Genomic DNA, 14,918 nt, shown 5'->3' with positions numbered 1-14,918 from the left:
GGGTTAAATGTTCCTATGGCTGTAAGGTGTCCACATGTTACTTGGATGGGTAAAAAATTAATTCTTTTAGACTGTGATACCTGTATTATTCTCAAAGAAACCACTAAAAAAGAATTCCAAAGGAACTCCAGAAAAATTGTATAACCTAAATGGTCCTTTTTCTAAGAGATAGGAATAAAGTAGCTAAAGCATCAGTATACAAGTTATTAAGTGAAAAATAACTCTCTTGGACAAATACCTACAAGCAGGATTGCTGGGTCTGATGGTAACTCCATTCTCCTAGCCTGTCCTTCCCCCCACCATAGTCACCTCCACCACAACAGGACTGGTGGCTTCTGCTCTTTAGATCTGAGTGGCTCTCCCCAGTCCCTCAGGAGATAAGGTAGGGGCTTCACAGGCCCTAATCCCAAAGATGCCACCTTCAGCAGGCTCCAAAGCATCTGAGCCCAATGGTTCACCTGTTTCTGCTGTCAGCTCAAGGGAACCCTGTCCCATGTGGATGCCAACTTTGCTGATACCAGAGTAGAGGATGGTGGCTGTGTCTCCCAATAAGTCCTGTCTCCCTTGTGACAAACTCCATCTTCCAGCATCAGAAAGCCCAGAGTTGCCAGAGGAGCCAGGGGGCTGAGCCACAGCTTTTGATATGCCTGCATCCTGCACATAGTTGGCTAAGGAGCAGCTAAGGTGCAGTCAGAACAGTCAGAGACAGGTTCCTATGGCACTGGGAGTGCATATACTCTGGGGCTCAGTGGATGACTCTCTTCGTTCCTCCCCAGGCCTGGGTTCTGATGAGAAACCTCCATTCTAAAAGCTCAGAAAGCACCTCCATCCATCCAGAACAGACCACTCCTGTGACCTCATGCACCAAAGCAAGCACCATCACAAGCTCATACACCTGTTTTCCACAGCTGCAGAGGAAGTGGTGTTCAGCCCCCTCCAGGCTGCCCCAGAGGTCCACAAGGAAAGTAAGTCACAATGGCCATTGGTCTAGTTTGTCAGCTTTTGTGGTACCCCAGAGGAAGATCCAGAGAGAAAAGGGTTTAGATGTGATCTCTGGGATAAAATAAATTCAAGGAATTGCTTAATCAAATCCAGTCACCATAAAGGCAAGCTTCCTCAGGTGCCACATAAGCAAGGGAACCCTCTGATGTTCCACCCTCAGGCAATGAGGTCACTATTCTGATTCTAGACTTGGGAAAGAAAGCAGCACTTCACAGACTTAACAATGCATTGGGGGTAGAGGAAGACTGAGTCCATCTTAGACAGGCAACACCATGCAAACTTCTAGTCTTAACTGCCTTGTACTTAATCCTGTATCTATTTATGGAATCAACATCATGAATTCACGCCAAAATATCCACTTCATCCACCAGCCCACTTCAAAAGGGTTCACTGCAAATCTTGTGTCTTCACATCTGTAACTCTATCTTTTGAATACACAGAAGGTAGATGGGGTGAGATACAAAAAAGGACTGGACGGTCAGTTGAATCCCAAGGCTGTGGTGAGTTTACTGAATAGAACTGGTCATCTTTTGCATTTTATGGAGTGGGCTCTTGATGTGTTCATTTCTGAAAGTTCCCTATTGTCCTCATTGTCTACATACCTGCTGTTGTCATTGCTCCTAAAAGGAGATAAAGCCTTGTGAAAACTCATGGTGGGAACATCATTCTCTCTTGTGAGACTGGGTTGGATTAATTGATACAATATGAAGAGGGCTTTGGTTGAGATCTGGCTGACCTAGATATGTAAGAATTTCTGGGGTCCTCTGAGGGATACTGGCCTTCATGGAGTATGGGGGTGAAAACCCCCTCTTCATGGAGGGCCATCTTTCTTCTCTAAGTCTAGTGGGGACTCTTGATGCAGGAACATGAAGCATTTCTGAGAACAGGGCTGTGTGTTTGTCTCCCTTGGGGATTTGAGATTACTCTGAGCAAGATTGGGTTCTCGAAGGATGTAGACATCTCAAAGAAAAAATGATTCACCGTGTCCCCTCTTCTGTAAACCATAAATCATAATTTCTGCAGTGAGTTCAGAATGAGGAGTATGAAAATGCATTCAACACCACTAGTGATCAGTAAAATACATTTTAGAACCACAAAGTCTCATGCCCATATCTTACAGAAGGGGTACTCTTAGGATGCGAAAGACTTCAGCAGGGAAGGTACAGACTCCACACTAAGAGAGTTGTTCAAATATTTAGTCAGGGAGATAATTGGGAACATGGAGACTTCATTCATTAACTCACCAAACCTCAGCCAGGTGGGTGACTTTGCCAGTTGATGACATTAACTGTTCTTCCAGAGTAGTTCAGTTAAAGGTGAAGCTAATTCTTTGCATAGCTGTTATCTGGCAGTTGGTCTGGAATGTCTTAGGTTCTGAGCCAGTAGAGGAGCCAAGCAGACCACTGGTCACTTGGGGTGGTAGGTCAACTCCCAGGAAGACTCACATGAGGCAGAAGGTATTCTGAAGATGCTGGGGGAGGAGGGCCAAAAATTTAGACATACGTGGTACTTCAGAAGGCCTTTATGTAGGGAAAACTACCTCATATTTTATATCAAGGATGGAAATGTAGAGACAGGAGGCTGGGTCAGGATATGTACTCTTCTTGTGGGTGAGTCACCTCCTCCAGGGCATCAATTCTTCCCCTCAGGAACTTTGGGGCAAGAAGATTTTTCAAAGGAACTGTTTCAGTACACCATGGTTGACATGTCATATAACACATACTTGTTGGCTTAAAGGAGTTTATTGTTTCACAGTTTTGGAGGCAGTGACACCAAGATTAGACTCAGTAAGGTCTGTGCCCTCAGTGCTTGCTTCTGCCTTTCCTCCCCACCATCCAGGGCAACACTGGGGTTATGGAGGTGAGGATTTCTGACCCCCCCTTTCCCCAGAATAGTCACACTAATGTACAGACTCAGGCTCCAGGGTAGGTCACTGTCTAGAATGCCTCTCCTTTACTTCCTTTCCCTGACAACTTGGTGCCATCTGCTTCTCTAGCAGGCCTGTTTTCAAGTGTTTCAAGGTTTGGTTTGGGTTTCTATCCCCATTATTTGTAATGCACTCCTAAGGGATTGGTAATAAACTTTCCTGAAAACAGTACCAACAACAACAACAAAAGACACCTTGGCTGTCTCTAATTCACAAGTATTGTGAAGTAGTTTCCAATATTCCATGCTCTGGTCTTCCAGACAGATATTGTAGTATTTCACACTCAGTTTGGGCCTAGTCCTTTGGCAGAATTTTTTGGCACAACAAGAACAGTGTGCCAACTATCTATTATTTTGCCCCCAGTTTATCCAGTCTGCCTTTGCTGTCCATAAATATCTATCAATGGGAGGGTAGAAAAAGGTCAGAACTCCACTGTGGGTATTGCTCTTGGAATTTAGGATGCGTTTTGTCTCACAATACTTATACATTTATGAATTACCATATGAAGAAAAGTAACTGAGTAAACAAGTGAATAATAAGAAAAAGAACACTAGATATATCAATAAATTAACATGGATTGTGTCTCTGATTTGAGCCAGGACCATTACTTACTTCTGAGGGCAGCCGATGAGGCCAATGGTACTTGCTCTGTATTTCAGATCTGGAAATGAGACACAGACAATTTAGTAAATTTCCCAGCTGACATGAAGCAGAGTCAGGAATCAGCCCTGAACATGTAATTCCAATGTCCAAGTTCCCGATCACATTCATCTTCTGGCCTTGAACATCACAGTTGCTGTCAAAAATATGCTGGGTAAGGCATTAGAAAAGCATTTCAAGGCAAGTGTTCAGAAGCACATTCGACCTTTTTACTTTTACAGGTGTCAATTAGCACTCAAAGTAGTTATTTCTCTATGCAACTTATACATACTATTTAAGAAACTTCAGATGACACAGCAAAGGGAATCAAAATCACAAGCTCACCACTGAAAAAATACCAATGCTTTTTTTTTTTTTTAACATACTGGGGTTGGGGATTAAAACTGAGACCTCATATGTGGGAAGCCAGTGCTTAAGCACTGAAGCACATCATTTCCCCTGAGTTGGTTTCTTTTGTTTGATTGTTGGTTGGTTGGTTTTGGTTTTTTTTTTTAGGAGGCACCGGGAACCAAATCTAGGACCTCCCATGTGGGAAGCAGGTGCTCAACTGCTTGAGCCACATCCATACTCCAATGCTAATATTTGAAAGTATTTCTTCTCTGATCTTTGACCATTAAAACACACACACACACAAGATAAAGAACTCAGTTAACTATCTAACCTGAAGGACAATACAGAATACTGAATATCCCAAATACACTGCAACTACAAACAACTTCTCAAGTCTTCTTTAAAGCCCCTTGCCTGGAAATACAAAGATGGGACATGATTTGGATTGCTACCTGAATCTGTGTTCCCCTAATTGCAACTCTAAGACCGTAAATCAATGCCTTTGTTGCTTGAAGCTTAGTTTATTTCTCAGTTGACATTATATAGTGTTAGAAACAGGATTCTAAGTAACTACCAACCTGACTCTGGAGCTACTGTTGAGCTTAAGCATGGTAAAGGTAAAAGCCCCTTCAGCTCTGCCATCTCCCCAAAAGCCCTGAGTTCTTGTCTGTGAGTCCTCTGGTTCTGAAAATCCCTTTTTGGTTGAGGTTCTAGATCTTTTAGGGGTGACTTTTGAACTTCGGCATTTTGAACTTTGGTTCTTATGGTTTAAGCTGCTAACAGCAGTCCTGTTTGTATACTTGAACCTTTTTTCTTCTGGTTTGGCCTGGTGACATAAGGCCTTTCTGTTGTACTTTTTTTTTTTTTTTTGTATATAGGGAAAATTTATTTGTTTGGCAAGTACTTGAATGGGACTTTTAAAATTCAACTTTGATAATGAGATCTTCTAAGTGGGGGATGCCTCCCTAACAATCAATTTGGCTTTTGTGAGCAAGCAGATTATTTTTAGTCAACACAGGATGGGCACTTAAACACTATTAGAATGTGTACCACCTTTTAAAGAGAGGCCTTGGCCTGATGGAGGAACCACCTAGTGACAGTGCACAGGAGGAGACCCCATCTAATTCCAAGGCAAGGTTGCCTTTCTTTGTCTGAGAAAATCATCACTTTACTTATTTCTTTCATTTTCAATTGAGTTCAGATATGAAAATTCTGACCATGTACATTACAGATGACATATACACTTTCCTTATTTAAGAGTATTCTATTACTGCTTCAAGTTGTTATTTACAAATAGCAACAGCAGGGTATCAAGTATATGGGCTTTTTAATTGGCAGCAGTTTTTCCTCCTAAGAGTAAGAATTTTTTTGTGCCAACCAAAATAGACATGAGAGATGCATTATCTAGGAAAAGCTTCTGTCTTTCCATGTGTGTCTGCTACAATTACTTATAGGATCTTTCACTCAACCACTGTTTCCCATCTGTACCAAAACTACAAAAGACTGTGTCAACACTACACAGCATGATCTGATCCTGAGTATTTTCTTTAATATAATTACAGGTGGCCTCAGGTACAAGAGAAAATGGTAAGTATTTTTGAACTTCTGAAAAAATCTAGATAATTAAAAAACCAGGGTGGAGCTGATGTAGCTCAGTGGTTGAGCACCTCCTTTCCATGTATGAGGGCCTGTGTTCAATCCCCAGGGACTGTGTGCTTGCTTTACTCTGAAGAGCCACCCTGATTCCAGCTTCCAGGTGAGAATGAGAAATGGGGATGTGATTATTTTCTAGTTAAGTGATGGCCAAGTTCTACAGTCTTTGTAGGCAGCTGTGTTCCCTTTAGCTGGTGAGGGTTTGTGTACCAGGGCTGGAGCTATCTATTTTAGAATCTTTGCGATGAGATTGTGAAGGTGGGGGTGGAGAAACTATTTTCCACCTATATAGCAGCACAATTGCCAGTGACAACTTCTCAAAAAAACCACTACTACACCCTTTACATATATTTACTCCTTCCATCTTCAACACTACCATACTATGACTGTTTATTCCCACTCTTCTGATGAAGAACTGAGGTACAGAGACAATTAGCCTACAATTTCAAACATGAGTGTCCCTGATCCTTAAGCTATAGCCATAATCTAGCCCAATCACTTGGGCACAGGATGATTCTACACCTTGCCAGCAATGGAAACTGATCATTTGTGTGTATTCCTGGATGTATCAGACCTGCACAGACCCCACATCCTGTCCATCATTATAAGTCAACTCACTGATCACATGACCCAGACCTGTTATTATTGCCGTTACTGCAGACTATGAATTGACATAGTGTGAAAAGCACTTAGAAATTCCACATGCCTGCTCAGCTCAGATTCTGAAGAACTGCAAGCACAATCTGGTTTACCTAAGGCATTCCTCTACACTACAGCACAAACAGATAGGAATTGGGAGATATTAGCGTATTTCATAATATCAGCATCTTGAGTCCTAGAAATGCTCGGCACTGTTTGCTGCATGCCTTAGGGACAGTGACCAAAAAGAACTCAAGTTACCATTTCGCTATTGATCTGGGGTATATCATCCTTGCTGCAACTTTTATAACTGCATTAGAGTCTTAGCACTCAACTCATGTCTCCCCTTAGTAATGAACTATCAAATTGGTGCCTGGAGTTTATAAAGATGGACATCCAACACATACAATGAATAAGCATTCAGGGTATAGAAAAGGAAGACTGGAAGGAAAAATACTACATGATTTATAGTGGTCAATTTTTAAACAGCAGTATTTAAATATCTTCAAATCTTCTACAACAGAGTATCTTTATGATAAAGGATTAAAAATAATAATAAAACAATGTTTTGCCTAGACTTGAATCTAGTCCCACAATAAAAAGTTATAAATAAAATGTCTTTAAAACAATTACCCAATTATTAAACTTTAGAAAGCTAATAAAATGCTTGTGTACAAATAACAGCAAAATCCTGCAGAAACGGGTGCTGGACATTGTATGTCCTGCCATGGCCCACTGAGTGGGCTGGGGGAGAGTGAAAACTACAATGTAAACCATTATCCACATGAGATATGGAAGGATTGAGAAGTGAATCAATTTTCCAGTTTCAAATCTAGAGAATAGGAAACCATATTCTGGAGATATTAAGTGCTTTGATTCCAAATTCTATACACTTTGTTCACATCTCTTTGGCCTGGTGGGATCTCGAATCGTCTATGAGTTTGGAACAGTCATGATTTCAATTCTTATTACTGAGCACCACACCTTCAGGGCATCTGCAGCACAATGTAGTATTATCCAGTTTTCAAAAGCCCAACAGCTATTTGTGCTAGTAGCTATGGCATGGACAATGCAAAAAGAACATTTCCATCCTCACAATACACTTTCCCAGGCAGTTGCTCTGAGCCTGCCATTGGTCTTTTCATTGAACTCATCTCATACAGAGTATTTCCAGAACAGTCAGAATTTCAGGGTGATAAGTTTGGAGGTAAGAGCTTTAATGGTCCATCAAAATAGGGGAAGTAAATAGTTAAAAGGGGATTCTTTCTCCACCTTGCTCATTTGCAAACCATTTATAATGTCTTATTGAAGGCCTCTGACTCCACAGAGTCTAGGGATGGTCTAAGAACCTGTGGTGATCTTGGGTAGCCAGCAAGCCATCAAGTGGAGAAGGAAGGGATGGGTGTGCCACATTCTCCAAAAACTTTCTTGCAAATGTTTGTGTTCCTAAAGATTGGTTTGTGGATCAGAGGTATGACTCCACCAGCAGTGATGAAAATGATAATCCAGGTAGGCAATATCACTCAAGATAGGATCCAATGAGAGTGGGTTATCAGAAACACTCTGGTAACACTGCTACTTTAGCAACTGAAGAAGGGACTGTGAAATCAGAAAGTAATGGAAATATACATGGAGATCTGCTTTATTCTTTCCATATTTAATAACAATAGTAAGAAGTATTATGATCATGTTCTTTGAGTGTACTGTGTTTGCAATCATCTTTCCTTGCTGTGCTATTTAAGATTCACTTTCCCATAAGACCAGTTATCAAAGCCTTTGTTTTTCCTTGGTTAGCAGCTCTTGGGAATAAAGCACAAGAGAGTGTAGATGAGGTTTTGGTGTTTACCTACAATGGAGGGGATCTGGCAGGACACAAGCTCTCCCAGACTATCAACTAGACTTGGGACAAAGTTCTTCTACTGAGTGCCAGGTGGTGGTTGAGAATTAGGGCTTCTCCCTCTGTACTTACCAGTCTGGTAGCACTTCATTAATGTTTTATCCTTTCTGACATAAAGAACATATGCTCTGGGCTTACTACACATGCACCTGGCTGTTGGAAAGGTATCAAAAGAAACATATCCTTGAACATCCTTCTATTCTCTACTGCTCACACAAATCCAAAATCCTGGGATTAGATTAAAACCTGAAATTGCTTCCATTTGAGAGGTTTATGTACAACTCTTTCTCCAACACATTCCAAAGCCTGGCTGGGTTTCTGGAGGCCTTGTGTGAATGGCCTGCCAGGCTTGCTTCACATATTGGCTCTTGCTGTCCCTGCTCCTCTCATATTATTCCCATATTACACTGCCACCTTCTTCAGTAAATCAATGGATCAATTAACCAATCCATTTTAAACCAGGGAGCAACTCTCAGACGCACGGAGTTGAATCATGTCCTGTGGGTGATAGTGACCATTAATCCTATAAATCAAGTCATTGTCCTGAGACTGATATGACCTTAGGTTCATGGAAGACACTTTGTCCTCACAGCATCCCTATAGGTTTCTGAATTGATTGGAGGGGTTGAATGTAAGATTAGAGGTAAAGTAACGTGTCTGTATCCACTTAGTCTGAAAGTGATATAATAGGGGATCTACAGGCCACTTAAATAAGTGTAATCTTTTGGGAATTCGTTAAACCACTGAAGTACTAGCATTGATGGGTGCCTGGACAAGACTGAGGAAAGGTACATGGAAGGGCATGACTGTCAAGTGGGGAACAAGGCAGAGTTGACTGGCTAGAACAGAACACCTGATTTAACTCCATGCTTCTGATAGTTGCTCCGTGATTAGAATGGATTGGTTAATTGACTACTTGATATTTTGGAGAGGGTGACAGCATAATAAGGGAATAATATGGGAACAATGATTGTTCTCCAGTGTTCCTGTATTATAGAAGAATATGATTGGTGGAAACTGACAAGGAGAAAACAAATGGGCAGTAATACAGAGAGAGAAAAGAGGCAGGGAGGTAGTGAAGGTGGTAAAAAGGAGAAGAAAGACAACATCATGTATAAAAAGACATGGAGAGTATCTGCCTTCTTAGAGGAAAAAGAGGATACAGGCATTCCTCACTGGCCACAGTTATAGTATTTGAGAGCTGGGAAAGGGACTCTGGAATCTTAGACCCACTCCTTCACAGCCAAGGTGAAGTGACTGAGGCCCTAGGAGAGGAGTGTGGTGGTGAGGACAGAATTGTGTCCTGGGAGCAGACCAAACGCTGTCATAACCAACAGGAGCTTGAATTCTGCCCTCAACCCTAACTTTCCCATTTCCTTTCACAAGGTTGATAGATCACCATTCCTGCCCTGGTTACCAGGAGGCTTACTTCACAGCTTCTGAAGTATCAGATACAGAGAACAACAATTTGCATATAATTTCCTTCCTCTTTCTATTTTGTAATCTCTCCCTTTCTTATTCATAACTCCTCTTTATAGCTTTTCTCCATTCTGTCTGTTCCTTATTTTATGAATCTTATCCTGAAGGAAGTGGTCTCATCCAGGAAGTTGAGGTCATGGGAACAACAATGTCTACAAATTTCTTCCATCCTCTTTACCTATTTTCTTAGCATTGCCCTGGTTTTAACATACGTGCATCACTGAATCAGTTTGCATAAGCCTGAATGGTCCAGGCAGGGAACTGGGCTGGTTGTCAGAAGCTTTGGGCCACACCCAGTGGAAGGAGCACCTGTGAAGTTAGTTCTGGGGTGGGCTCTCCCCTTGCAGGGTGTTCCTGCACATGTGCACATGGTCATCAAGTGGGTTCCTTTCCTTGCAGCTGTCTACACTGTTCAAGGAAGAGGAGTCTCTTTTCATAAATTCTCTTTTCCTAGAATACACTGAAGACACTGAAGAAATGGATGAAAAGGCAGGAAGAAGAGGAAGAGGAAATGTGAGTGTGGAGTGGATAGGATAAAGAGAGGAAGGGAAACAAGTTCACGTGCATTCCATTGCTTTCCTAACCTTCTTTTGGCACTTTAGGAAAATCAGCAAAACTGAGAAGAAACTGAGGTTTCCAGTATTCTATGTGAACATGGAGGTGGAAACATGAACTGGCTGGTCAAAGTAAATGCAGACAATCAAGGATCCGAGATGTCTTCTGGGTCCTGCTACCCACTTCAGAAAAACTCCTCCATCCACCTCTGTGCCTCCCCAGTGATCCCTACTACTGACAGCACAAAGACCTTGAGCTGGAGGCCTCAGTCTGAGTCTCAGAAGATCTGGAGATTACATGATGTTTGGAGACTGAAAGGGGATATAATACCAAAGAAATGGAGATGCCTCAGTGCTCAGCCCCTTTTACCCAATTCCCTAATCAGCCAATTGAGGGAAAATTTATTTTTCAGTTTGAAAGACTTACACTGAGTTTTAGAAATAGGTTTGGCATTTAATTTTAGATGTTAATACATTAAACAATTTCTCTCCAACTACTTGTTTTTCTTCATCCTTATCAATAAAATAAACACATAGATAAGCACCCTAAACAAACTTAGAGTGAATGAATGGACAAATAACTGTAAATTTAAGACTTAACATCTTTCTTAACATCTTTCCTACCAATGTCTTCTAGACATTTCATTTCCTGAAATCTGTTCCCTCAACTGAAAGGGATCATGGGAACAATATTACCCAACTTCAAGCCAGTGAAGTTGGATTTCAGTGCTGTTTTCACTTTCATGTCCATTTTGCTGTTTATAACACCATGATTCACATTTCTTTCCATAAATATATTACCCCATTTTCTTCTGGCACAAAGTATTATCAAAACCGATGATGAGATGCTAATGTTCTTTTCATAATGCACTTGCTTTACTCTAATGCACAAAAGACTTCATTCTTCCTTTACACCCTAGTAATTTTAGCTAGAATATGTCTTGCTATTAGTCATTCTGAGTCAATACTCAGTGTAAGGTTTTATAATGCAGCTTCAAAGAATTTCTTTCCAGAAAAAATATGGAAGTATAATTTTTAATATTTTTTCATGTCTTTGCTTTGGTTTTCTCATTCAGGCACTCCAGTTATTCATATATCATACTTTGTATGCTTGTCTTCAATTTCTGACATTTTTTTTCTCAAATTTGTCAAATAATCACTAATACTTGGCCATCCTGCATTTAAAAGCACTATCTTAGAAATAACCTGTAGGAAAAAATTGCTTTAATTTGGTTTGCTGATTTTTAAAATGCCTATACACATAAAAACCTGTCAGCCACATTATGCCATGATCTTATTACCCAGCATCTTGCCAACATGTAAACTGAAACCATAAAAATGCTGGACTCCTACAAATGGGCTTACACTGAGATTTCACAAATGTACTCCCAGGCTTCCTGTATGTGGGGACATTATGCTGCTCACTGAGTAGACTGCCATCTGTGGAAGTCATTGAGCCCTGATCACAGCTACATCTATAACACATTCTTGTGGTGTATCTCTTAAACAAATAACAAGAGCTATATCATTTAAGCCTCCTTCTTGCACTTGACCTCCCATGCTCTGAACAAGTGAGTTGTTCCAGTATCTTCCAGTAAAGTTTGGCTGAATTTATGAATTACATAGAATTTGACATGGCAGAGGAATACTGGGCAAGAAATGAGATTCTATGCCAGCTCTACCTTACTTCCATGGCTGAATGTGAGAGAATCTTCGAATCTCTGGACCAAACAGAGATAATGGGTAAAAAGAAAAAAAAACCATTGATCTAAATCAATTCATGAACTAACAAAAACTAAGAAAAGCAAGCTAAGTTCTTGTTCTGCACTTGCTTTCCAAATGATGGCAGAAGGCCTTGATTGCCTCTAGGAAACACAGAACCTAAGACAAGGATATCAAATTCTTGGCTTTTCTGAGGAGAAAGAGAATATATTAGAGATCTTATGTGAGCAAGGGAGTTGAGCCGAGCAATCAGGTGGTATATACTAGGGTAGAGGGGCAGTGATGGGTGATGTTACCTGCCTATCACTCATTTAGGTATTATCTTCGGCCTGACAGACTCATTCCCTTTCCTTGTCTGACATTTGGTCCCATGGAACTCACCACTTGGCCAGAGGAGGGGACAATGAAGTTGCCATCATCAGTATCTCAAGATAGTCATTAGTATAGGCATATTTACAGAATAAAGGCAAACACTTAAGCAAAATTATATAATCACCTAAAAGGTACTAGAGGAGAGGGTGGGAAAAGAGAAGGAAGAGGAAATACACTAATTTCATCACTGCTCACAATGAGGATTAATACACACTAAAGAAATGGATGATTAAGGGAAAATTTTTTTAAAAAATTACTAGAACAAATCACAAACCAGAAAACATACACATGTACACAGAAACATACAGGTGCAAGAAGTGTACTTTTGAGTACACTTGCCCTTTAATAATGTGATAATGAATTTAAGTAGTTTTCAGTGTTAAATACAGTTAAAATTAGCATCAAAAATAGAGAGCAGCTCTTTTTCCTTTTGCAGCCATCGCTGAAGTGGCAGGGACCAAAATGAAGTTCAATCCCTTTGTGACCTCTGGTCGGAGCAAGAACCATAAAAGGCATTTCAATGCACCTTCCCACATTCGGAGGAAGATTATGTCTTCCCCTCTTTCCAAGGAGCTGAGACAGAAATATAATGTTCGATCCATGCCTATCCGAAAAGATGATGAAGTTCCAGGTTGTGAGAGGACACTACAAAGGTCAGCAAATTGGCAAAGTAGTCCAGGTTTACAGGAAGGAATATGTCATCTACATCGAATGGGAGCAGCGGGAGAAGGCTAATGGCACCACTGTCCATGTGGGCATTCACCCCAGCAAGGTAGTTATCACTAGGCTAAAACTGGATAAAGACCGCAAAAGACCCTCGAACATAAAGCCAAATCTCACCAAGTAGGAAAGGAAAAGGGCAAATATAAGGAAGAAACAACTGAGAAGATGCAGGGAAATAAGAATCTTATGTACAACTTCTATTAAAAACTGCTAAAATGAAAAAAAAAATAGCAATTAAGAATTAGTTTATATTTTATAATTATAAACAGCTTAAAATCAGTTAAGCAATGGACTTTTCCACATAGCAGAAGACAGATGAAAGTGCACACCTCTCACTTCTATGGAAAAGAATTAAAGAGTATGGAAAGAATTAAAGAGCTGTATTGTTTGGGAATGATGGGGAGATAGCTCTATCTCTTTGCAAAGGGAGAGGTAGGCCATGCTTCACACACAGAGAAATTCAGTTAAATCATATGAAAAGGAATTTCAGGTTTTGGTTGCATTATTTCAATAAGTGACTTTGCAGAACTGAAGATCTGGTTTAAAGTTTTATGAAGGAAACAATTTGGTTGAAAGGCAAGAATATTCTGGTGTGGGAGGAGTGGGGTGGGAGAGTGGGGGGTATATGGGAGCCTCTTATGTTTTTCATAACATAACCTTTTCTGTGATGTATGTATCTTCAAAAAACCACAATTCATAAAAATGATGGGGGGGAAGTGGGTTATATGGGAACCTCATGTTTTTTTTAATGTAACATTCCATGTGATCTATTAACTTTAATAAAAACATTGAGGTGTAGCAGTGCTCAGAGATGTATTCACCAAATACAATGACTGTCTCATGATGATGGAGGAGATTGTTGTTATGGGAGGAGGAGTGGGGTGAGGGAGTGGTGGGTATATGGAGACCTCATATTTTTAATGTAATATTAAAAAAATAAAGACAAAATAAATAAATAAAATAAAATGATTTCAAATTATAATGATGAACACTTTGATTTTTAGCCCTATGTATTAAGAACTGTTGCAAAGTACCAAATTATGTGTTATTTCATTTAACCTTTACAAACCACCCTATTAAGAAGGGACTTTTTTACAGATGAGAAAACTTAGGCTTATAGAGATGAAGTCACTTGCCCAAGGTTAACAAGGGTCTGCCTGCCACACAGTCTATGTTCACAATCCTTCCACCCAGACTGTCTCCCTACAATTGGTGCAGCTGATACCAGGAGGGCAACCCGCCTTTCCCCTTCTGAAGTGTTTCCAACCAGGGCATGTTGTAATACCTATCCTACATCTAGGCCACATATCCCTTTATTGGCCCCCACATTGATACACAGTCCTGCACAGTCACCCACTCTAACGGGTTCTTGTGTTGAGCTACATTACTGGGTGGCTGTGAGGACTAAATGCTTTAATACATGCAATAGTGCCTGGCACATGGAAAGCACCTAATAAATGCTATAACTATCATAGTCATCATCATTACCCAGTTCACACCTGGGGCCCCTGAGGTTTTCCTGGACCAAAACGCTCTCTGGTTACAGTGCCTTTCTCTGTTCCAGACAAACAATGACTCCGATCCTCGGGATCCCATATAGTGTATTTCCTTTACTGGCCTAAGTATCCCATCAACAAAACCACTTATTTCAGTCAGACTGAGTGAGTCTCTGTTCCTTTTAACCCAAACAGTAAAAAAATACATAGATGGATTGTTTTGATAGGTGAATTTTTTAAAAGTCTCTAAAGTTACATTATTTTTTCAGGAATGAAAACATTTAGAATGAAAGTGTATTAATCAAAAATATATAGTTTCAAATGCAAGTTTTATTATGTTACTAAGAGGGAGAAATTTTATCATCACTAGAAGTTTAGATATGGGTCCTTTTTGTTTCCAGGTAGCTTACTCAAGAAAATTACGAAGGAAAAAACAATGAATTAGAATTAATCTGTGAAAAGAA

At 40.3% G+C, this 14,918-nt stretch overlaps 2 long non-coding RNA genes across 2 annotated transcripts in view; one reads left to right on the top strand and one right to left on the bottom strand.

Moving 5' to 3' along the window:
• The window catches only part of LOC131277441 (uncharacterized), an 87,732-nt gene that overhangs the window by 65,475 nt on the left and 7,339 nt on the right, over nt 1–14,918 (bottom strand). The window contains exon 3 of the long non-coding RNA XR_009184616.2: nt 2,247–2,473. This is a non-coding gene — a long non-coding RNA (uncharacterized lncRNA). The remainder of the gene's footprint in view (nt 1–2,246; nt 2,474–14,918) is intronic.
• Nucleotides 2,366–10,630, top strand: LOC131277440 (uncharacterized). Its single transcript, XR_009184613.2, has 4 exons — nt 2,366–2,459; nt 5,482–5,506; nt 10,042–10,100; nt 10,190–10,630. It is a non-coding gene; the product is annotated as an uncharacterized lncRNA (long non-coding RNA).

The sequence above is a fragment of the Dasypus novemcinctus genome, assembly GCF_030445035.2.
Source record: "Dasypus novemcinctus isolate mDasNov1 chromosome 21 unlocalized genomic scaffold, mDasNov1.1.hap2 SUPER_21_unloc_1, whole genome shotgun sequence".
NCBI classification, from domain to species: domain Eukaryota; kingdom Metazoa; phylum Chordata; class Mammalia; order Cingulata; family Dasypodidae; genus Dasypus; species Dasypus novemcinctus.
This window is presented reverse-complemented; position numbering and strand designations above follow the sequence as displayed.